The following is a 25,181-nucleotide window of genomic DNA, read 5'->3' as shown; positions in this document are numbered from 1 at the left end:
CTCACCTATTTGTAGTTGCAGGGGTCAAGACTCAGCTCCTGGCCCCGCCTCTTCACTGACCGCTACTGGGTCCCCTCTCTCCCTGCTCCATGAGCTTTATCATACCTCGTCTTTAGACTATGTATGGTTCCTGCCTCCACTACATCACTTGCCAGACTATTCCACTTCCTGACAACTATGAAGAAATACTTTCTAACATCCCTTTCACTCATCTGAGTCTTCAACTTCCAATTGTGACCCCTTGTTTGTGTCCCATCTCTGGAACATCTCGTCTCTGTCCACCTTATCTATCCCACGCAGTATTTTGTATGTCGTTATCATGTCTCCCCTAACACTCCTGTCCTCCAGTGTCGTCAGGCCGATTTCCCTTAACCTTTCTTCTGGAACTGGCCTTGTTGCAAACCTTTGCACTTTCTCTACTTTACTGACGTGCTTGACCTGGTGTGGGTTCCAAACTGATGCTGCGTACTCCAGTGTGGGTCTGATGTAAACGGTGTACAGAGACTTGAACGATTCCTCACCGAGGTATCGGAATGCTCTTCTCAGGTTTGCCAGGCGCCCACATGCTGCAGCAGTTATCTGGTTAATGTGTGCTTCCGGAGACGTGCTCGGTGTTATACTCACCCCTAGATCTTTCTCCTTGAGTGAGGTTTGCAGTCTTTGGCCACCTAGCCTATACTCTGTCTGCAGTCTTTTTTCCCCTTCCCCGATCTTCATGACTATGCACTTGGCGGGGTTAAATTCTAGGAGCCAGTTGCTGGACCACGCATCCAGCCTGTCCAGGTCTCTTTGTAGTCCTGCCTGATCTGTATCTGATTTAATTCTCCTCATTAACTTCACATCATCTTCAAACATGGACACTTCAGAGTCTAACCCTTCCGTCATGTCATTTACATATACCAAAATAGCACTGGTCCCAGGACTGAGCCCTGTGGGACCCCACTCGTCACAGGCGCCCACTGTGATACCTCATCACTACCATGACTCGATGTTGCCTCCCTGTTAGGTATTCTCTGATCCTTTGCAGTGCCCTTCCTGTTATATATGCCTGATCCTCTAGCTTCTGCACTAATCTCTTGTGAGGAACTGTGTCGAAGGTCTTCTTGCAGTCCAAGAAAATGCAATCAACCCACCCCTCTCTCTCATACCTTACTTTTGTTACCTTGTCATAAAACTCCAGTAAGTTTGTGACACAGGATTTGCCTTCCATGAACAAATGCTGGTTGTCGTTTATAATCTTGTTCTGTTCCAGGTGCTCCACCACTCTCCTCCTGATAATCTCCATGACTTTGCATACTATACACGCCAGTGACACTGGTCTATAGTTTAGTGCCTCGTTTCTGTCTCCTTTCTTAAAGATGGGGACTACATTTGCCTTCTTCCATACCTCAGGTAGTTGCCCAGTTTCAAGGGATGTGTTGAAAATTGTGGCTAGTGGCACACACAGTGTCTGCTCCCTCTCTAAGGACCCACGGAGTGATGTTGTCTAGTCCCACTGCCTTTGAGGTGTGTGTACTCAAATAATTGTGGTTGCAAGGGTAGAGATTCAGCTCCTGGCCCTGCCTCTTCACTGGCCCCGCCTCACACTGTGTGGGGGGGGCGCACACGTGTGGTAGTGGAGTGTATGGTAGAGTTGTTATTGAAAGGATTAAGATTGAGAGCAGAATATCAGATGAACAGGGAGGCTTTAGGAAGGGTTGTTTGTGTAGACTAAGTGTATACAAATGGTTCAGAGAACCGACAAATGATAAATTAGACATGTGCAACACTTGGGTATCTTTATTGAGGAAACTTTGCCACGCAGTGGCTTCATCAGTCTGTACAAAGGAGAATGGTGGAGAACAGGAGTTTGAAGTAATCAGTCCCTCAGTCTAGAGTCAATATAATTAGTCTAACACTCTTGAAAAGAATACAGCATATGCATGAAGAAGGTGCTTATATACTACAAGAAGGTGAGGCAAAGCAGTCGTAGGTGGTATCACACTTGACTGAGGGACTGATTACCTCAAGCTCCTTCTGTTCTTCACCATTCTCCTTTACAAGGACTGATGAAGCCACTGCGTGGCAAAACGTTTCCTCAATAAAGATACCCAAGTGTTGAACCTGTGTCTAATTTATCAACTTGTTGGTTCTCTGAACCATTTATCTACATTCCTGTCAGACACAGCAACATCTTGGGATCTTAATACAGGGAATTCTTCACTTGCCTAACCTTTAGGCAAGCTCTACTTCCACATTTGAATTTGTCAAGTGTGATACCACCTATGACTGCTTCACCTCACCTGCCTATAATATATAAGCAGCTTAAACCATACCACGGGCGGGGATAGAACCCGCGATCAGTCTCAAAACTCCAGACCGTCGCGTTAGCCACTGGATCAGCTAGCCACAATAAGATTCATCCAACTAGGTATATTTCTACACCATAGGAAGGTTAGCATAGGCACCACTGTGACCACAAATGCAAGTTTTTACAGACGAATCTCCAGCTAGCGTGGCCGTGACGAACTCTAGCTCAAGTCCCCTCAAAGCCGTTAACATGACTCACGAAATCGTAATGATACGATTGCAAACAAACCATACCAAACTTGCATTTGTGGTCACAGTGGTGCCTATGCTAACCTTCCTATGGTGTAGAAATATACCTAGTTGGACAAATCTTATTGTGGCTAGCTGGTCCAGTGGCTAACGCGACGGTCTGGAGTTTTGAGAGACTCTGATCATGGGTTCTATCCCCGCCCGTGGTATGGTTTGTTTGCAATCGTGTCATTACGATTTCGTGAGTCATACAAGCAGCTTCTTTGTGCATATGTTGTATTCTTTTGAAGATTGATGGACTGATTACATCAATTTCAGGCTGAGGGACTGATTACCTCAAGCTTCTTCTGTTCTTCACCATTCTCCTTTGTATGGAATGATGAAGCCAATAAAGATGCCCAGATGTTGCACATGTCTAATTTGTAGACAAAGTGTTTACAGTGAAATATACAGGAGAAAAGAATTTAGATAAGAGTAAAGAGGTTTTCTTGCCATTTATGGATTTGGAAAAGGCATATCATAGGGTGGATGTAGGGGCAATGTTGACAATGTGGCAGAAATATGGAATAGGAGGTAGGTTACTGGAAGCAGTGAAGACTTTTTATGAGTAGGCCTTAGACAGGGATGTGTGATGTCACCATGGTTGTTCAATATATTTTTAGATGGGGTTGAAAGAGAAGTGAATGCTCGGGTGTTGGCAAGTGGCATGAGGTTAAAAGATAAAGAACTTAACACAAAGTGGGAGTTGTCACAGCTGCTCTTTGCTGATGACACTGCTTTTGGGAGATTCTGAAGAGAAGTTGAAGAGGTTGGTAAACGAGTTTGGTAGGGTGTGTAAAAGGAAATTAGAAGTGAATATAGGAAAGAGTAGAGCAATGAGGATAACAAAAAATTTATGTAATGAAAGACTGGATATCAGATTGGAGAGAAGGAAAATGGAGGAGGTGAATGTATTCAGGTATCTGGGAGTGGATGTGTCAGCAGATGGGTCTATGAAAGATGATGTGAATCACAGAATTGGTGAGGAGAAAAAGGCGAGTGGTGCACTGAGGAGTCTGTGAAGACAACATTATCTATGGAAGCAAAGAGGGGAATATACGAGAGTACAGTTATACCAATGCTCTTATATGCGTGTGAAGCATGAGTGGTGAATGTTGCAACAAGGAGAAGGCTAGAGGCAGTGGAGATGTCGTGTCTGAAGGCAATGTGTGGTATGAATAAAATGCAGAGAATCTGTAGTTTGGAAATTAGGAGGTGGGGAGTTACTGAAAGTATTATCCAGATGGGTGAGAAGGGGTTGTCGAGGTGATTCGTACAGAGAGAATGGAACGAAACAGAATGACGGAGAGTATATAAATCTGTAGTGGAAGAAAGGCGGGATAGGGGTTGGCCTAGGAAAGGTTGGAAGGAGGGGGCAAAGGTTGTGTGTGCAAGGGGTTTAGACGTGTAGCAAGCATGTGTGACTGCGTTAGACAGGAGTGGAGACAAATAGCTTTTAGGATTTGATGTGCTGTTGGAGTGTGAGCAAGGTAATATTTGTGAAGGAATTCAAGAAAACCGGCAGGCCGGACTTTGTGTTAGATTCTTTGTCTTTTAACCCCACGCCTCTTGCCAACACCCAAGCATTCACTTCTCTTACAACCCCATCTATAAATATATTGAACAGCCATGGTGGCATCACACATCATGGTTCAAGGCCTACTTTTACCAGGAAATAATCTCCCTCTTTCCTACATACAGCCTCTCCTCACTTAGCGATGTACCTACTCATTTACCGACGCCTTGGACTTACGATGGGCTCTCTGACCAGTATTCATACCTAAATAATGAACATTAGAGCTGATTTCCTCTATTCTGTTTATTTCAATATACAGTACACTACTGTATAAACATTTAAAAATATTCCAGAAATGTTATAAATGGTGCAAAGGTGACATTAAAACAATATCAAAGATGGTTGACACAAACTCACTACCATTACAGTATACTCCTCATTTAGTAACAAATTCATTTACTGACGTGGTCTTAGGAACGGAACTCCATTGATAAGTGAGGAGAGGCTGCACTCGAACCGGAGCCTCACTATCTTTGTAAAAACTCTTCACTGCTTTCAGTGAACTATTTCATACAATTGCAACATCTTCCACATTGCCCCCCTATCCACTCTATCATACACCTTTTCCAAATCTATAAATGCCATAAAAACCTCTTTACCCTTATCTAAATAGTGTTCACCTATATGTCTCACTGTAAACACTGTCTACACACCCCCTACCCTTCTTAAAGCTTCCTTGTTCATCTGCTATCCATCTTACTCTTAATTCTTTCAATAACAACTCTACCATACACTTTACCAGACTTATTCCCCTATAATTTTTACTCTCTTGCACCTTTACCTTTATACAGAGGAACTATGCATGCTCTCTGCCAATCCCAAGGAACCTTACCCTATTCCATACATTTATTAAATAAAAGAACTAACCATTTCAAAACTATATCCCTCCATGCCTTGAACATATCTGTCTTTATCCCATCAACCCCAGCTGCTTTACCCCATTTCATTCTACCCACTGCCTCACACAATTCCCCCACACTCACAACTGGCACTTCTTCACTCCTACGAGATGTTACTCCTTCCTGTCCAATACACAAAATCACAGCTTCCCTATCCTCATCAACAGTTAACAATTCCTCAAATTATTCCCTTCATCTTCCCAATACCTCTATCTCTCCATCTAACAACTCTCCTCTCCTATTTTTAATGGTCACATCCATTTGTTCCGTAGGTTTACTGAACTTATTAATCTCACTCCAAAAATTTTTCTTATTTTCAACAAAATTTCTTGATAACATGTCACTCACTCTCTCATCTGCTCTCTTTTTACATTGCCTCACCACTCTCTCAACCTCTCTTTTCTCTCCATATACTCTTCCCTCCTTGCATCACTTCTACTTTGTAAAAACCTCTCAAAAGGTAACTTTTTCTCTCTTACTACTCTCTCTACCTCATTATTCAATCAATCGCTCTTCTTCCTTCCCGCACCCACTTTCTTATAACCACAAACTTCTGCTGAACACTCTTAACACTACATTCATAACCCCTTGACTGTTTTGGTCGTATATATACGTCTAACGAGCCAGTGTTTCGGACGTATATATACTCAATAATTCTAGCGGCTTTAAATCAAGCAGGAGAAAGCTGGTAGGCCCACATGTGAGAGAATGGGTCTGTGTGGTCAGTGTGCACCACATAAAAAAAAATCCTGAAGCACGCAGTGCATAATGAGGAAAAAAACTGAAAATTTTTTTGGATTAAAACAGTTGGATATGCTGAATGTTGAAGACAGAGTAAAACAACTGAAGCTAAATCATGTTTATAAAATTGCTCACAAACAATGTCCAGAATATCTTGCTGTCAATTTTGTCAAGGTTGGGAACCAAAGCAATCATAGTACTAGGGGGAGAGAGCACAACTTTGTAGTACCCACAGTCATTGGACAGGCTTCAAACACCTTTTATTGTACAGCAATAAAGGAATGGAACAGACTGCCCGCACATGTCAAAGCCAGTCATAGTATGAACCAGTTCAAGAAGAGTGCCAAAAGGTGTCTGATGAATGTAGCTACAGAAAGGGAGGGGAATGATTTTCTAATTTTTTAGCTAACATACGTGTAAATTTTACCATATTCCTAGTAATGACCCTCTTATGGTAGATAGTCTTAATGACCTTGGTGTAGTAGATAGTCTTTTTAGTATGATAATAAGATGTTATCTTCATTGTAGAATAATAAGAAAATATTATAACCTTCATATTATAATAATAAGGTAAAAGGACCCCAATGGAAATAAGTCACTCTGTCTGACTTTTTTGGGTTATCCTAGGTTCTCTACACATATGCTGCTATGTATGATAATTCTATGTAATTGTATTTGTGTATACCTGAATAAACTTACTTACTTAATCATTGTATTCTTGTTTTCATGGTCTCGCGTGATAAAATGTAAAACATATTACAGAAATAGAGATGATTTTGATTAGTTTCACGATGAAAACTACCTTGAAATTGAGCTCAAAGCAGCAGAAATGTTTGATTTTTACCAATGTTCAAGATTAACCCTTTGAGGGTTTTCGTCGTACTAGTACGTTTTACGCGTAGGGGTTTTTGACGTACTAGTACATACTCATAAATTCTAGCGGCCTCAAATCTAGTGGGAGAAAGCTGGTAGGCCTTCATATGAAAGAATGGGTCTATGTGGTCAGTGTGCACAGTCTAAAAAAAATCCTGCAGCACACTGCATAATGAGAAAAAAAAAAACTGACCATTTTTTTTTAATAAATCAGCGACTTTGCAGTGTATTTTCGTATGGTATTTATTGTTGTATTCTAGTTTTCTTGGTCTCATTTTATAGAATGGAAGACATATTACAGAAATTGAGATGATTTTGACTGGTTTTACAAAGAAAGGTGCCTTGAAATTGAGCTCAAAGTAGCAGAAATGTTCGATTTTTACCAAACTTCAAAAGTAAACAAATCGTGCCAAGCATGCAATACACGTCAACTGGTGAGTCTAATATTCTTTCACAAGTGCACCAATAATATTTATACCATTTTTTACACTAATGCAGTAGTCTGCATAACAGTAAATCTTATATTTTTTGTGAAAATAAAATTTCAAAGTGGAAAGCAAAAGAATATAAGAGGGGACTTGAGACATGACTAATGACTAGAGGAAATGTCATTTTAGTGCCAGGAATGTCTTTCTTGTTTATTCTGGACCCTATTCCGAAATTGGCATCTTTTGAAATTTGTGTGAAATTGGCAAAATTGCTAAATTCTGACCACTGTACTGGATAGTTGAATTTCATAAATGAGTGGTTTCTTGCATCCATTCGATAGAAAAAATGGAGTTCTAGCGAAATATTCATGTTTTTTGTCGACTAGTACAGTGAAATTGGCCGAAAATGGGGCTCAAAGTGGGCAAAATCGCCGATGCGTAAACATCGCCGAGACCGCTAACTTTGCGAGAGCATAATTCCGTAAGTTTTCTATCAAATTTCAAACTTTTGGTGTCTTTATGATCGGGAAAAGATTCTCTATCTTTTCATAAGAGAAAATAATTTTTTTTTTTTTAAATTTGGCCGACCCTGAGAACGAGTTTCGGAGAGGGCCTGTCGACCCTCAAAGGGTTAAGCAAATCACACCACACGTCCAATACACTAACTGGGGAGTCTAATATTCTTTCACTAGTGCACTGATATTTATACCATTTTTACAATAATGCAGTAGTCTGCATAACAGTAAATTTTGTATTTTGTGTACGAATAAAAAATCAAAATAGAAAGCAATAGTAATATAAGAGGGGCCTAGAGATGTGACTAATGAACAGAGGATATGTTATTTTGGTGCCAAGAATGTCTACAATGTTTATTCTGGACCCTATTTTGAAATTGGCATCTTTTTTTAAATTTGCGTGAAACTGGCCAAATTGCCAATTTCTGACCACTTTATTGGGTAGTTCAAATCGGTAAATGGGCAGTTTCTTGAACTCAACTGATAGAAAAAATGTTGTTCTAAAGAAATAGCTACGAGTTTGGTCAACTGGAACAACGGATTTGGCCAAAAACAGGGCTCCAAGTCGGCGAAATCGCCGATGCATGTATGTCGCTGAGACCGCTAACTTCGCGGGAGCGTAATTCTGTGAGTTTTTGACCAAATTTCGTACTTTTGGTGTCATTACCACCGGGAAAAGATTCTCCATCATTTCACAAGAAAAAATAATTTTTTTCCCAAAATTTTGCGACAGAATGATAGTTTCAGAAAGGTGCTTGCAACAGTCAAAGGGTTAAACCTACCCCTTACATCTTCAACCTCACTGTCTATAGTCTCACTAGTCCATCTATCCTCTAATAGTTGTTTATATTTTACCCTACCTGCCTTCTCTAGTTTATAAACCTTCGCCTTTATCTTACTTGCTGCTCCCATTCTCTTTGTATCTCATCTACCTCTTACTCTCACTGTAGCTACAACTAAAGTGATCTGATATCTTTGGCCCATCTATAAACATGCACATCTTGAAGTCTGCCCAACAGTCTTATCTACCAATACATAGGCCAACAAACTACGTACAGTGGTACCTTGACTTACGAGTGCCCCAACTTAAGAGTTTTTCGAGTTACGAGCTGTAGCCTGGGCAATTTTTTGCTTTGAATTGCGAGCCAAAATCTCAGTTACGTACGAACAAGCTTCAGATACGCTGCCACTAGTTGGCGCAGCAAACACCACAACAGTGCATGTGGTTACTTTGCCATGGAAATATCTCTCTTGTACTGTGCTTATGTTTTGTGCAGGTATTTTGCTAAATTTCTTTTTTCTACCCCTGGGTCCTAAGAAAGTAAATGTAAAGGACAGTGCTGAGAAGAGGAGGATGATGATTTCCATTGAATTAAAGCATGAAATCATAGAAAAACATGAGCAGTGTGTAGTCGACTTGGCGAGGCAGTACAAGTGTAGTATGTACTTCGTGCCTTCTCTGCAAGAAGACACGAGGCATTTACATTGATTTACTCCTGAGATATTCACCCAAAACGTAGGCTCGTTTTGGGTGAGTATCTCAGGAGTAAATCAAAATCGCTTTTGTTTCAGTGTTTTCCTTGTGAAACTAGTGATTTAGTGCAGTTAGCCTCACAACCACTCCATTTTCTCTTACAATAAGACCTCAGAAGGGCAAGAATGGGAAGATATGGTCAGAGCGAAAATTATTTTTACCTCAGGCGTGGCCACCACCACTTGTCACATAATGACAGACAGTGGACCCCTCAGTTAATGCCTTTAATCCATTCCAGAGAGCTAGCCTGTAACCAAATTAATTTTCCCCATAAGAAATAATGGAAATCCAATTAGTCCGTTCCAAACATCCAAAAGTATTAAAATAATTTTTTTACATAAAACATACATCTCCCTACACAGAAAACAATGATACATGCACAATAAAACAATAATAACATCACACTCTCCCTTATTGTGGATGCAGGTGTTCTATTGTTTGGAAGGGGAATCCCCTTCCATAAAGACTTCAGGTAACAAGTCCTTTTCTGGAGTTACCTTTGTTTTTTAATGCCATTAGGACCTGCTTGAGAGTCACTGGACCCCTGTCGCACAAAATATCTGTCCAGAGAGCTCTGTTTCTCGCATCCCTTTAAGATTTCCCTAAAATGGGCCACAAAAGTGTCATTGTACAAGTTGCCAATACGGCTTGCAACAGCTGTGTCAGGATAATATTCATCCACAAATACTTGCAACTTTGTAAACATTGTACACATTTCCTTAATCTTTGACGAAGGCAACTTCCTCTGTCTCTCTTCCTCCTCCTCTGTAGGAAATCTCCGAGCTTTGGTCTGTTGCTGTTGCACCTGAAGCTCTTGCAGCTCTGTAGTGGTTAGCTCTGCATCGTCGTCCTCCACCAATGCTTCCACATCCTCGCCACTAACCTCCAACCCCGTGGACTTCTCCAATGCCACAATAGATTCCATAACTGGCATAGGCTCCTTAGGGTCAGCCCCAAACCCTTCAAAATCCCTCTCTTGTACACATTGTGGCCACAATTTTCTCCAAGCAGAGTTCAAAGTCCTGCAAGTCACTTCCAAGCCTTACCTATAAGGTTTATGCAACTGAGGATACTGAAGTGATCTTTCAAGAACTCTCTTAGGGTCAATTCAGTGTCTGAGGTCACTTCAAATCACTTTTGAAACACTGCTTTGGTGTACAATTTTTTGAAAATTGAAATGACCTGTTGGTCCATGGGCTGGAAGAGAGGAGTGTATTAGGAGGCAAAAACTTCACTCTGATGAAGCTCAACTTCCCCACAATTTGCTCTTGCAAGCCGTGAGGATGAGCAGGAGTACTGTTCATTACCAGGAGGCACTTGAGTTCCATTTTATTTTCCAGGAGGTACTGTTTTACAGTGGGGCCAAACATGTCATAGAACCTGTCAATAAACATGTCTAGTGACTCATGCCTTACTGTTTGCTCTCCACATCACACACAATTGATGCGATTGTTTTTCTTGAACACTCTAGGAGTTTCAGTGATACACGAGTAAAGGCTTCACTTTGCAATCCCCACTAGCATTATTACACATCTGAGTTAGCCTATCTTTCATAGGCTTGTGTCCTGGGAGTGCCTTTTCCTCCTGAGTAATGTAGGTCCTATTTGGCATTTTCTTCCAAAACAGGCCTGTTTCATCACAATTAAACATTTGCCGGGGCTTTTAATTTTTCAGTGTCTATGTACTACTTAAAGTCCTGCACATATTTTTCAGCCGCTTTTTTGTCAGAACTGGCAGCCTCGCCATGCCTTATCACGCTGTGTATGCCACTACGATTCTTAAATCTCTCAAACCAGCCTTTACTGGCCTTAAATTCATCAACAGCAGCACTATTTGGAGGAATTTTCTTAATGAGATCCTCATGCAACTACCTTGCCTTTTCACATATTAGTGACTGAGAAATACTATCTCCTGATAACAATTTCTCATTTATTCACACCAACAACAGTCTCTCCACATATTTGAGTACAGTGGACCCCCGCATAACGATTACCTCCGAATGTGACCAATTATGTAAGTGTATTTATGTAAGTGCGTTTGTACGTGTATGTTTGGGGGTCTGAAATGGACTAATCTACTTCACAATATTTCTTATGGGAACAAATTCGGTCAGTACTGGCACCTGAACATACTTCTGGAGTGAAAAAATATCGTTAACCGGGGGTCCACTGTATTTGCAATCTCTGTTTTGTAAGCACACTTGCACCTTTTGCAACAACAGCTTCCTTGATTGCCTTTTTGTTGCGCAAGATAGCAGTGATGGTTGAATGGGGTTTGTTGTATAACTTTTCCAACTCCGAGATACGCACTCCACTCTTGAACTTTTCTATTATCTCCTTTTTTAATTTGATAGTACACCTCACCCTTTTTATTACAGGGTTGGCACTAGAAGCTTTCTTTGGGCTTATTTAGCAGTTACAAGCACTAAAAACAATGGAATAATACAAAATATAATGCATGTACGTGTGGAATTGTCCTCAGTGGCTTATATACAGTGGACCCCGGCATATGATGGCATCGGCATACATTAAATCCGGCATACGATACATTTTAATGCAAAAATTTTGCCTCGCCTCACGCGTTTCGTCCAAGACGCGTCCCATGTCTGGCCTCAGCGCCAGTGTTCACAAGCCAGCCAGTGTGGTCGCATCTACGCATACATTATCCCAGTGTTTTTTGTGCTTGTAACTACAAAATAAGTCACCATGGACCCCAAGGAAGCTTCTAGTGCCATCCCTGTGGTAAAAAGGGTGAGAATTAGTATGGAATTGAAAAGAGAGATTAAGGAAATGTGTGCAAAGTGGCTTGAAGTGCAAACCTTTATGGATGAAAATCACCCTCACACAGCTATTGCAAGCCATGCTGGTGACTATTACAATGTTGTGAACCACTTTAGACAAATCATAAAGGAACGAGAGGTACAGGCCTCTATGGACAGATATGTTGTGCGACAGAAGTCCACTGACTCTCAAGCTGGTCCTAGTGGCATTAAAAGAAGAAGGGAAGTAAGCCCAGAAAAGGACTTAATACCTCAAGTCCTAATGGAAGGGGATTCCCCTTCTAAACAATAACAACTTCGACACTCTCCCCTCCTCCCATCCCATCAATCATCACCAGATCTTCATTAAAGGTAAGTATTCTATTGTTAGTAGAGTACTACTAACTGTGGATGTCTTCTTCAGTTTGTGTGTATTAAACTTAATATTTCATGTGGTAAAACTTTATTTTCATACTTTTGGGTGTCTTGCACTGATTAATTTGATTTCCATTATTTCTTATGGGGAAAATTAATTCGCCTTACGATAATTTCGGCATGCAATGAGCTCTCAGGAATGGATTAATATCTTATGCCGGGGGTCCACTGTACAATGGCACACTGGTTGGTACACAAGGTGAGTGGCCGGGCCTGCTCAGGGCGCCATGTGGACACGTTCGGGACGAAAGCTCCTAATCGAGTTTTTAGGTGTTATCCGAACCAATTTTTTTTACACCAAAGTGAGGTGTTATCCAATTTTGGCATTAGCCAAAGCAGGCGTTGCCCAAGGGTCCACTGTATTTTATTCATTCTAGAGTTTCTATGTTATTTATATTGTTTATTATGTCATATTAGATCAATTGTGATAGATAAATAAGCTGCAGAGTTGATATTAGCATTATATTGAAGTATTTTCTCCTGCCTCCCGAGAGCCAGGAATTTCGCTGAAACTGACTGATGGCATTTAGATTAATTTTAACGAGGAAAACTGATTTGATATACGAGCAAACCGAGTTATGAGCTGGGTCATGGAACAAATTAAACTTGTAAGTCAAGGTACCACTGTACTCTCATTACACCCTATATCACATCTTGTATACAGCCTCTCCTCACTTAGCGACTTACTCGTTTACCGACGACTCGGACTTACGACAGGCTCTCTGACCAGTATTTATATCTAAATGATGTATACAAGAGCCGATTTCCTCTATTCTGTTTATTACAGTATAGAGCACACTACTGTATAAACATTTAAAAATATACCAGAATTGTTATAAATGGTGCAAAGGTGACATTAAAACAGTATCAAAGATGGTTGACACAAACCCACTATGATTATAGTACGCTCCCCACTTAGCGACAAATTCGTTTATCAACGATGTCTCAAGAACAGAACTCCATCGTTAAATGAGGAGAGGCTGTACTTATTTATACATTATTTATATACATATATATGTGGTGCCAAATTGGTAAGACTTGTGATTTTGGCTTAAATAGTAATGCTCTTCTTGCCGAATAAGGCAAGCGAAAATTTACGTATGCAATAATTTCACAAAAATCATTCTGAACCTAACGAAAAAAATATATTCAACTGGACTAAACTATACTGCACTTGTTATAATAAGGTTAGGTAAGTTTTCTAAGGTTCTTTTGTTACAAAGTTATTAATTTTTACATTACATAAATGAAAAAAAATATATCTTTAAACATACAGATCCGCCATCACAAATCAGGTATTATTGGGACCCGTAGAGTGCCGGATTACTGAGTTTGCCAGATTACAGAGTGGTTAGGTTAGAATACACTTATAAAGTTAACCAACTTCACTTACACAAGAAAGTTCATTGAACATGGGCAAAAATCTAACATTTCTGAGCTCAATTTCAGGGTATTTTTTGTTGTGAAACCAATCAAAATCATCTCTATTTCTGTAATACTGTATACAGTATCTTCTATTCTACCAAATGAGACCAAGAAAATGAGAATACAACCATAAATACCATATGAAAATACACTGCAAAGTCGATGTTTTAAACCAAAAACATGGTCAGTTTTTTTTTTCTCATTATGCACTACATGCTGCAGGATTTTTTTTATACTGTGCACACTGACCACGCAGACCCATTCTTTCATATGTATGCCTACCAGGTTTCTTCCGCTAGATCTGAAGGAACTAGAATTTACGCATACAAGTACGGCACTGACCCTGAAAGGGTTAAATGTCATATGTTAATATATACATTTTCATTAATCCATCTACATTTTTTTCCAAAATTATATAAGAGACATGCTTCATAAATATAAACATGATACATACAGCCACAGTAGAAGAAATCTGACAAAGGTGAGATACGGTCTCAGGCGGCTTGTCAAAGTGAAGGAAAGAATTACATTTTCTCTAGTCCAACACCAGAGAAAATGTGTACACAATGGCATTACTGGGGTAACTGTAGAAAATTATGCCTTTCGTATACACTAACGTGAAGACAACCTGAACACAATGTAAGTGATTGTATTGTGGGGTAAATGCTTCAACTCGTGCAAATGTGCTAGCAGGAATGAAAAGTGGACAGGTATTAATACGCGTCTGAGTGAGTCACTCTTATACGTACTTCTGCTTGTTTACATTCTCGTGTTGTATATTTTGTGAAGGTATGGTGTGGGAGCTACAACACCTGACTTTTTTTTTACAATACAGTGGACCCTCGCCTAACGATATTAATTGGCACCCGAGAACGAATATCGTTAGGCGAGTTTTTTAGCATTAGCCGAGGCAAAATGATAGTGTTAAAATGTATCGTTAGGCGAGGGTCCACTGTACAGTGAACCCTCAGCTAACGATATTAATCTGTTTCTGAAAGCTCATCGTATGCTGAAATTATCGTTAGCTGAATTAATTTTCCCCATAAGAAATAATGGAAATCAAATTAATCCGTGCAAGACACCACGAAGTATGAAAAAAAAATCCTTTTACCACATGAAATATTAATTTTAATACACACAAACTGACACTTACCTTTATTGAAGATCTGGTGATGACTGATGGGATGGGAGGAGTGGAGAGTATGGAAGTTGTATATGTTTAAAGGGGGAATCCCCTTCCATTAGGACTTTAGGTAGCACATCCTTTCCCGGGGATACTTCCCTTCTTTTAATGCCACTAGGACCAGCTGACCGTGGTGCAGCAGCAGCTGACCGTGGTGCAGCAGCAGCTGACCGTGGTGCAGCACCAGCTGACCGTGGTGCAGCACCAGCTGACCGTGGTGCAGCACCAGCTGACCGTGGTGCAGCACCAGCTGACCGTGGTGCAGCACCAGCTGACCGTGGTGCAGCACCAGCTGACCGTGGTGCAGCACCAGCTGACCGTGGTGCAGCACCAGCTGACTGTGGTGCAGCAGCAGCTGACCGTGGTGCAACAGCAGCTGACCGTGGTGCAGCAGCAGCTGACCGTGGTGCAGCACCAGCTGACCGTGGTGCAGCACCAGCTGACCGTGCACCAGCTGTGCAGCAGCAGCTGTCCGTGGTGCAGCACCAGCTGACCGTGGTGCAGCAGCAGCTGACCGTGGTGCAGCAACAGCTGACCGTGGTGCAGCAACAGCTGACCGTGGTGCAGCAACAGCTGACCGTGGTGCAGCAACAGCTGACCGTGGTGCAGCAACAGCCGACTGTGGTGCAGCAACAGCTGACCGTGGTACGATAGTACATATTTCTCACCCTTTTTACCACAGGGTTGGCACTAGAAGCTTTCTTTGGGCCCATGGTGGCTTATTTAGCAGTTACAAGCACTATAAACAATGGAATAATACAAAATGTATCGAATGTATGCATGCAACTGGCCACCCTGGCTTGTATACAATAACGGCAGGGCTGGATGGACAGGTTCGGGACGAGTCATGTTGGTCAGAAACAGCTGACCGTGGCGCAGCAGCAGCTGACCATGGTGCAGCAGCAGCTGACCGTGGCGCAGCAGCAGCTGACCGTGGCGCAGCAGCAGCTGACCGTGGCGCAGCAGCAGCTGACCGTGGCTCAGCAGCAGCTGACCGTGGTTCAGCAACAGCTGACCGTGGTGCAGCAGCAGCTGACCGTGGTGCAGCAGCAGCAGCTGACCGTGGTGCAGCAGCAGCAGCTGACTGTGGTGCAGCAGCAGCAGCTGACTGTGGTGCAGCAGCAGCAGCTGACTGTGGTGCAGCAGCAGCTGATGGTGGTGCAGCAACAGCTGATGGTGGTGCAGCAACAGCTGATGGTGGTGCAGCAACAGCCGATGGTGGTGCAGCAACAGCCGATGGTGGTGCAGCAGCAGCTGACCATGGTACGATAGTACGTATTTCCCACCCTTTTTACATATGATCGCTTGAGAGATGGTATCTCTTGCTGTTTTTCGTTTATCCACACCAATAACAGTCTCTCAACATCGAGTACTTGCGACCTCCGTTTCAAGAACAAACTTGCACCTTTTGCAAAAACACTCACTCCACTTTCGTACTTAACAATTATCTCTTTCTTCATTTCCATAGTAATCTTCACCTTTTTTACCGCACGGCTGGCACTAGAAGCTTTCTTGGGGCCCATGGTGACTTATTTTGCAGGTACAATCATTAAAAATGCTGTGATAATATGAAATGCTCCGATTGTATGTGTGGACACAACCGCACTGGCTGGCTTGTAAACACTGGCACCCACGGGACAGCTGAGGTACGCTCAGGCCACACGTGGACACGTCTCGAACGAATTGCGTAGGGTGAGCTTCTTAGTGTTAGCCGAGGCAAAATTTTTGCATTAAAATGTATCGTATGCTGGATTTAACGTTAGGTGATGCCATCGTTAGCTGAGGGGTCCACTGTATATATTCACCCTTCACCCTACATTAAGACTACAAAAGTAAAATACACACACAGTACTGAATGTACAGGTCTCCCTCAACATTCGCGAAGGTTAGGAGATGAAGAGCTTTGCGAGTATTTAAAAATCGTGTATGTTTGGTGCCCCAATATATTGTAGGGAAATATTATTATATTTCCCTACAATATATTGGGGCACCAATATATTGCTTCCTTAACCTATTGAACTATGAACAATCATAAAACACATGAAAACATCGTAAAATACATACATGTATTGTATATACATACATGCTCCTCCAACTCATATATTTGTCCAATCTCTTTTTAAAGCTACCCAAGGTCCTATCAAACCTAAAACCTTGGGTAGTTTCAAATTTACGTTGGATAAATACACGAGTGAGAAGGATTGGATTTGAGTGGGACTTGCACATGAGTAAATAGAATTATCAAAAGGTTATTGCTTGGGTAGCATTTATTCTGTTAGTGGGTTGGATTTGTGAAGGACCTGCCTAATATGGCCCAACATCCCTACTGCAGTGTTCCTCCTTTCTTATGTTCTTACGAACAATCATAAAATACATACACAAAAACATCATAAAATATTGTACTGCCTCCACCACTGCCTCGTAATTATTCCCAAGTCTTTTACGTGTTCCTTACGTTCTATTTGGTGACCCTCTTGAGTTCTGTATACATGTATAGTGTTCCTTCCGAGTTCTTCATTCTTCCCATACTAAGCAGCTGGAACTTATCACCACTGAACGTCGTGTTGTTCTCCACTGCTCACTGGAAAACCCTGTTTATGTCTTCCTGTACTTTTTCACTGTCCTCTACCTGGAGTTTACCTGGAGAAAGTTCTGGGGGTCAACGCCCCCGCGGCCCGGTCTGTGACCAGGCCTCCTGGTGGATCAGAGCCTGATCAACCAGGCTGTTACTGCTGGCTGCACGCAAACCAACGTACGAGCCACAGCCCGGCTGGTCAGGTACTGATTTTAGGTGCTTGTCCAGTGCCAGCTTGAAGACTGCCAGGGGTCCATTGGTAATCCCCCTTATGTATGCTGGGAGGCAGTTGAACAGTCTCAGGCCCCTGACACTTACTGTATGGTCTCTTAACATGTTAGTGACACCCCTGCTTTTCATTGGCGGGATGATGCATCGTCTGCCAAGTCTTTTGCTTTCGTAGTGAGTGATTTTCGTGTGCAAGTCCAGTACTAGTCCCTCTAGGACTTTCCAGGTGTATATAATCATGTATCTCTCCCGCCTGCATTCCAGAGAATACAGGTTCAGGAACCTCGAGTGCTCCCAGTAAAGTGACTTTCATGCTCATTTTAGTGTCATCCACAAATGATGATATAAAAGTGTGCCGGGTGTTTTTGTCTATGTCTGCTATGAGGATGAGAAACAGCAGAGGTGCCAGGACAGTGCCTTGGGGCACTGAGCTTCTGGCCTCACCGATGCTGGATCTTGCCCTGTTTACTACTACTTTTTTGTTCTGTGCTTTAAGAAACTGAAAATCCATCTGCCTACCTTCCTCGTAATGCCCATGGCCTTCATTTTGTGAGCTATCACTCCATGATTGCATTTGTCAAATGCCTTTGCAAAATCTGTGTAAATCACACCTGCGTTTTGGTCGTCTTCCAATGCCTCCATAATTCTGTTATAATGGTTCAGCAGCTGTGACAGGCATATCGTCCTGCTCTAAAACCATGCTGGTTCGGGTTATGTTGGTTGTGCTGCTCCATGAAATTTGTAATCTGCTGTCTCGTCACTCTTTCGAAGATTTTTATGATGTGAGAGGTTAGGGCTATTGGTCTGTAATTTTTAGCTAGTGCTCTACTATCTCCCTTATGCAAAGGAGCTATGTCTGCACTCTTTAAGGCCTCCAGTATTTCATCTACATCTAAGCTCTTTCTCCAAAGAATACTGAGGGCTCGTGCTAGTGGTACTTAGCATTTCTTTATAAATAGAGCATTCCATGAATCTGGTCCAGGTGCTGAGTGAGTGGGTATGTTTTCCATTTCTTTTTCAAAAATTATGGGATTTGTACTAATGTCAGTTGGTCTGTGTGGCCTTCTTCTGGAATGTACAGTATTTCTGCATTTTCTACCTTTCTGCCATTTAGTTGGTTGCTGAACACCACCTCATACTGTTGTTTTAGGATTTCACTCATTTCTTGTTCATCATCAGTATACGAGTCTCCTCTCATTAGTGGTCCAATTCTACAGGTAGTTCTCAGTTTGGATTTTGCATAGGAATAGAAATATTTTGGGTTTCTTGCAATATCCTGTATGGCCCTTTGTTTCCTTTGTACTTCTTCTGTGAGGTAAGACATCCTAAGTTTTTGCTCTAATTCAGTGATCTCTCAGCTAAGTCTATCTTTCCTCTGTCGTAGCATATTTTTGTTTTTAAGCCATTCAGTAACTCGTTTTCGTCTCCTGTACCAACTCCTACACTCTCTCTATATCTGATCTTCTGGGTTTCCAAAATGGTATGTGCTTCATACATACCTTGTATGTTTCTCTATTCAGCTTCTCTAGGCTGGAGGGGATTTAGGGCGCTCATGTCTGATAGCTCTTGGTTTATTTTTTCCCCCAGTCAATACCATGGTTGCTAAAATTAAACTTACTGAACATCCCGTCTGTAACATTAGTGATGCAGTTTCCTAACCCTGAGTTAATACTCGTTTGAACCTCTATGATGTTATGATCAGAGTATATTGTTTTTGTAACTGTTATGTCTTTGATCAGTTCCTCGTTGTTTGTGAATATCAAGTCCAGGATATTTTTATTTCTAATGGGATCAATTACCTGTTGGTTTAAAGAGTACTTTTCACAAAGCCTCAGTAGTTCCCTGGTATGTGCTTGTTGAGCCAGGGTGCTATCAGGAGATATTTCTGGTATAACATTACACTGTGCCATCTTCCATTTTACATGAGGGAGATTAAAGTCTCCAAGGAGTAAAATATTTGGTGTGGGATTTTCTAGCCTATCCAGATAGCTGTCTATCTTCCTTAGCTGATTTGTGAATTCCTCAGCAGTTGCTGATAGTGGTTTATATACTAGGATAATTACCAAATTCCTATTTTCAACTTCAATGCCTAGAATTTCTACTATATCATTAGGAGAGTTCAGCACTTCTGTGCAACAAAGTATCCTTTACATAGATTCCTACTCCTCCCTGTGACCTACTGATTCTATCACATCTCTCTGTCCAAAACATCCCTTGTATGTGTTTCTGTAAATGATCCAAACATGGCATTCGCATCTGTTAGGAGCCCAGTGACATAACTTTGTCATTTTTATTTTATTTCAAACCCTGAATATTTGCAAATATGAAGCAGGAATTACCATTTGGGATGTTTTGTCTTGCTTTGTGTTTCATTAGTACCACTGGTGATGTACTACCTGGTATGTCCCCTGGTGTACATGCCCCTGGTTTCTCCAGTACTGGCTTCAAGTTTTGTTGCTTATTCGGCCTTGATGGGCTGAGGCCTGGTTTGGTATGCCCCATTTTACTGCCCACCTGTCCTCTCTGTACCATTCCCCCTGTTTGTCTCTTCCTTTGGTTCGACCTTTTCTCTTTTTGTCTAAAAAAGATTGCTGTTCAATTTCCCTTTCTCTGCTAACTCTGTAGCACTGTGTTCTTTTTATATGGTGGTCTGGGCAGCTCAGGTCATAACATTCTCTAGACTGCATTGAAGCTTTATACATTACTGGATGGAAGTACCTGCACTCATTGTTGAAACAACACTTTCCCTTCCTCAGCATGTTGACACATTTTCTGGTATGTTTATTCCAGCAATCTCTGCCATATAGGCACATACCTTTTGCATAGTATCTGCAAATGTTCTGACTACCTGTATTTACTGATTTTGTGTTGTTCCCAAGTTCTGCCACCTGATCTCAGTTCTCTTGTTCACTTTCTTCTAGGCTAATTTCTTCCCTTTTCTCGTTTTCGTTAGTTCCTGCTCTAGCTTTCTCATCCTTCCCTTCCCTTTTCCTTTCTGCTATGTTATGTACCCTTGTTTCACTCTTACACGCCTTGGTTTTCACCTCTATTTGCACTTTCCTCCTTTTCTTGTTCCTTATCCCTGTTTTCCACTATGTATAACTCAGGAAGTTTCTAAGGGGCTTGCCAGACACTTTCTAGGTTTTCACTTTTCAGTACCTCTCTTATGCTTAACCAGCTATGGGCCAAACTATTTTAAGGTAAGTAATGTGTGTACTGTATAAACATTTTATAGGCCTAGCTATAATGTTCACTTAATATATGATAGTGTAAACATGTTATCAGGCTTTTATATGCATTTGAAAGTGAAAAAAAAGCCCATGATTCACTTTACTGGGGTAGTCCAGACCTAACTTGCTGTATAAGCAGGGCCCTCCTGTATGCTTAACCATTTGACTGTCGCAAGCCCCTTTCTGAAACTGTCATTCCATGTCGCAAAATTTTTGGAAAAAAAAAAAAATTCTTATGAAATGATAATCTTTTCCCAATGGTAATGACACCAAAAGTTCGAATTACGCTCCTGCGAAGTTAACAGTCTCGGCGACATATATGCAGCGGCGATTTTGCCGACTTTGAGCCCTGTTTTTGGCCAATTCCATTGTTCCATTTGACCAAACTCATAGCTATTTCTTTAGAACTCCATTTTTTCTATCAACTGAGTTCAAGAAACTACCCAGTTACCGATTTGAACTACCCAATAAAGTGGTCAGAAATTGGCAATTTGGCCAATGTCACGGAAATTAAAAAAGATGCCAATTTCAAAATAGGGTCCAGAATAAACAATGTAGACATTCTTGGCACTAAAATAACATATCCCCTGTTCATTAGTCACATCTCTATGCCCCTCTTATATTACTATTGCTTTCTATTTTGATTTTTTATTCATACAAAAAATACAAAATTTACTGTTATGCAGACTACTGCATTATTGTAAAAATGGTATAAATAATATCAGTGCACTAGTGAAAGAATATTAGACTCCCCAGTTGACATGTATCGGATATGTGGTGTGATTTGCTTACTCTTGAACATTGGTAAAACTTTCAAGGTCATTTGCATCGTGAAACTAATCAGAATCATCTCTATTTCTGCAATATGTTTTCCATTTTATCACGCGAGACCATGAAAACGAGAATACAATGATAAATACTATACGAAAATACACCTCAAAGTCGGCATTTTAATTAAAAAAAAAAAAAAACGATCCGAGTTTTTTTTTCTCATTATGCACTGCGTGCTGCAGGATTATTTTTATGTGGTGCACACTGACCACACAGACCCATTCACTCACATGTGGGCCTACCAGCTTTCTCCTGCTTGATTTGAAGCCACTAGAATTATTGAGTATATATACGTCTGAAACACTGGCTCGTAAGACATATATATACGACCAAAACAGTCAAAGGGTTAAATATCCAACTTAACCCTTTGACTGTCATAACCCCAAATCCTGAAATGTCTCCTGGTGTCGAAAAATATTCGAAAAAAAATATTTTTTTCTCATCAAAATGTTAAGATTAATTTTCCGATTGTTTTAACCCTTTCAGGGTCCGTCCCGTAGATCTACGGCTTCCTGTTGAGTGTCCAAACCGTAGATCTATGCCAAAATTCTAGCGCCATCAAATTTAGCGCCAAAACTCTCATAGGCCTACATGTGAGAGAACGGGTCTGTGTGGTGGGTGTGAGCCATAAACAAAAAATCTAGGATTCCGCATAGCATTGTGGGAACGCCGGCTCAGCTACCCTTGTTCACCATGCCTCGTCACAAGGCAGCTCTCACTCCAAGGAAAATTGGGACTCTCCTCTTCCTATCTGATAGTTATGACACTGATGGAAGTGGAAATGAAGACGAATTCTTTGGCTTTGATCAGTTAGTGACCCAAAGGAATGACCAGGATATCGATAATAGTGCAGAAAACCCTGACGATCCTCAACCTTCTACCTTTGGTGTGGGCACTCGTCAGTCACGGTCGATTGCACCTCAACGCAAGAGAAAACTATTATTTTCGCGTGGCCAGGCCTCTGACTTCAGTAATGATGATGATAGTGACATGGATTGTGATTTTATTGCTCTTGACGATCATTCGAGTAATGATAGTGAAGAAACATTCACCAGTGAAGCGTCGGTATGTACGCCGACGCATGCGCTCGGGTAGTGTACCCTATGCCGTGCCCAGGGGACAGAGTACATCCCGTGGCCCTACACCAGGTATAGATAGTGATAGTGAGGATGATGTGGCTACACTTGGCATGGATAGACCACAGGCATCAGTAGATGGTGGTATTGGTGACGGTAGTGCCACGGCCATGCGTGACTCACCAGCCCAGGCTGGGACCCATGCTGCTGACTCCGCAATTCAAGGACAAAGCGGAGAGTCAGCCACCAGCCCACCACAACCACAACTACCCACACAACCAGCCTATGATGTCCAGTATCCACCAGCAAATCGTATCTGGGATTGGCAGCAAAATCCCAATTTTGTTCCCAAGCCCCACCACTTTGATGACTCTGAAAGTGGAATTCTACCAACTTGTCCCCTTGGAAACACTGCAAATGAACTGGAATTCTTTGAACTATTCTTTGACCAGCCATTGATGGAAACTATTGTCAGGGAAAGTAATAAGTATTTTGAGTACACCATGGCAAATACGATCATATCACCACAGTCAAGACTACACCGGTGGAAAGAGACGACTGTTGCAGAAATGTATTTGCTTTTTGCAACAATAATGTTTATGCCTCATGTCTATAAGCATACTGGTCCACATATCGGCTAATTTCTACCCCGGTCTTCAATGAAATCATCCCAGTGAACAGGTATATCTTACTGTTACATATGTTGCACTTCTCTGACAAAACCAGGCCTGACAGAAGTGACAGGTTATACAAGATTAGAAATGTTTTTATGTATCTCAAACAAAAGTTCAGCATGTACTTTTATCCATTCAAGAATCTTGTAATTGACGAGTCTTTGATTCTGTTCAAAGGTAGGCTGTCATTCAAGCAGTATATACCGAGCAAGAGGAAACGCTTTGGTATAGAACTGTTTGTACTCTGTCACTGTGACAGTGGCCTGGTATTGGATATTGTTGTATACACGGGAAGTAAAACATTGAAAGATACCAAGATGTTATTGGGTATCTCAGGTGACAAAGTGAGAGGCATGATGGCACCTCATCTTGGTAAGGGGCATACATTATACACCTACCATCCGACTTACGACCTGATCGACTTACGACCACTCGACTTACGACTGTGTTTTTTATGCCAAATTTCTGGGAAATAAACAACTATTTGTGTTGTACACAGTGTTTATCCTAATCCTTACAGTATAAAATACAGTACTAACAGCATAAAAAGTAAAGTAAAACATGAAATACCAAAATAAAACAATAAATTAAAGTCATTACAAAAATGTTTTGCTGATATTCAGTAGTAAAATTCGACTTACGACCATTTCGACTTACGACCGGTTTCTTGGAACCGAACTCGGTCGTAAGTCGGATGGTAGGTGTATACCGATAACTGGTACACAAGCCTTTTACTCTGATTTCTTGCGAGTGAACAAGACAGATGCGTGTGGCACAGTGCGTTCTAATCGTAAACATATGCCCAGGCTCAATGCAGGTGCTTGTGGTGATGATGTGCAGGTGTTTACTGCCAATGACATCATGGCATTACGGTGGCATGACAAACGAGATGTCACATTGTTGACAACCATTCACCGTAATGAAACTCAAGACGGTGGCAAAGTTGATGAAGTGACTAATGAACATATTCGAAAACCAGTGACAGTGATTAATTATACACAAAACATGTGCTTGGTTGACAAATGTGACATGCAGATTGGCTTTGTTGATTGTGTTCGTAAAAATTACAAGTGGTACATGAAACTTTTCTTCCATCTCATGGACATTTCAATGCTCAATGCATATAATATGTACCAAATGAAGACTGGCAACAGACCACCGTATGGTGAATTTTGTTTGTCTGTTGTCAGACAACTCATAATGAAGTACCAGGTAACAACACCTGCTATACAACAAGGTCCTCGAACTCCTCAGGATATACCCAAGCGTTTGAGGAGGGAAGGTGATCATTTCATAATACAACTTCCTTCAACTCAGAAGAAATTTGCTCAGAAGAGATGCATCGTCTGTGCACAAACAAAACGACAGCAACAAAGATGCAAAGACACTTGGTTTATGTGTGAGGAATGTAAGGTACCTCTGAGCATGGTGCCTTGTTTCAAGGACTTCTACAAGCTCCAGCACTTCTAAAACCATGTCCAGTGATTGTAAATACGTATGTATGACCATGGGCCCCAAGAAAGCTTCTAGTGCCAACCCTGTGGTAAAAAGGGTGAGAATTAGTATGGAAATTAAGAAAGATTTTGAAGGGTTTGGGGCTAACCCTGAGAAGCCTAATATATG

General features: G+C 41.4%; 1 protein-coding gene across 1 annotated transcript in view; it reads right to left on the bottom strand.

Annotated features, from left to right (window-relative positions):
- Positions 1–25,181, bottom strand: part of Dscam1 (Down syndrome cell adhesion molecule 1) — a gene marked incomplete in the record, with an annotated part of 1,133,347 nt that overhangs the window by 1,057,066 nt on the left and 51,100 nt on the right.

The sequence above is a fragment of the Cherax quadricarinatus genome, chromosome 4 (genome assembly GCF_038502225.1).
Source record: "Cherax quadricarinatus isolate ZL_2023a chromosome 4, ASM3850222v1, whole genome shotgun sequence".
Classification (NCBI taxonomy): Eukaryota; Metazoa; Arthropoda; class Malacostraca; order Decapoda; family Parastacidae; genus Cherax; species Cherax quadricarinatus.
Note: the sequence above shows the minus strand (reverse complement) of the source record. Positions and strands in the feature narration are given on the sequence as shown.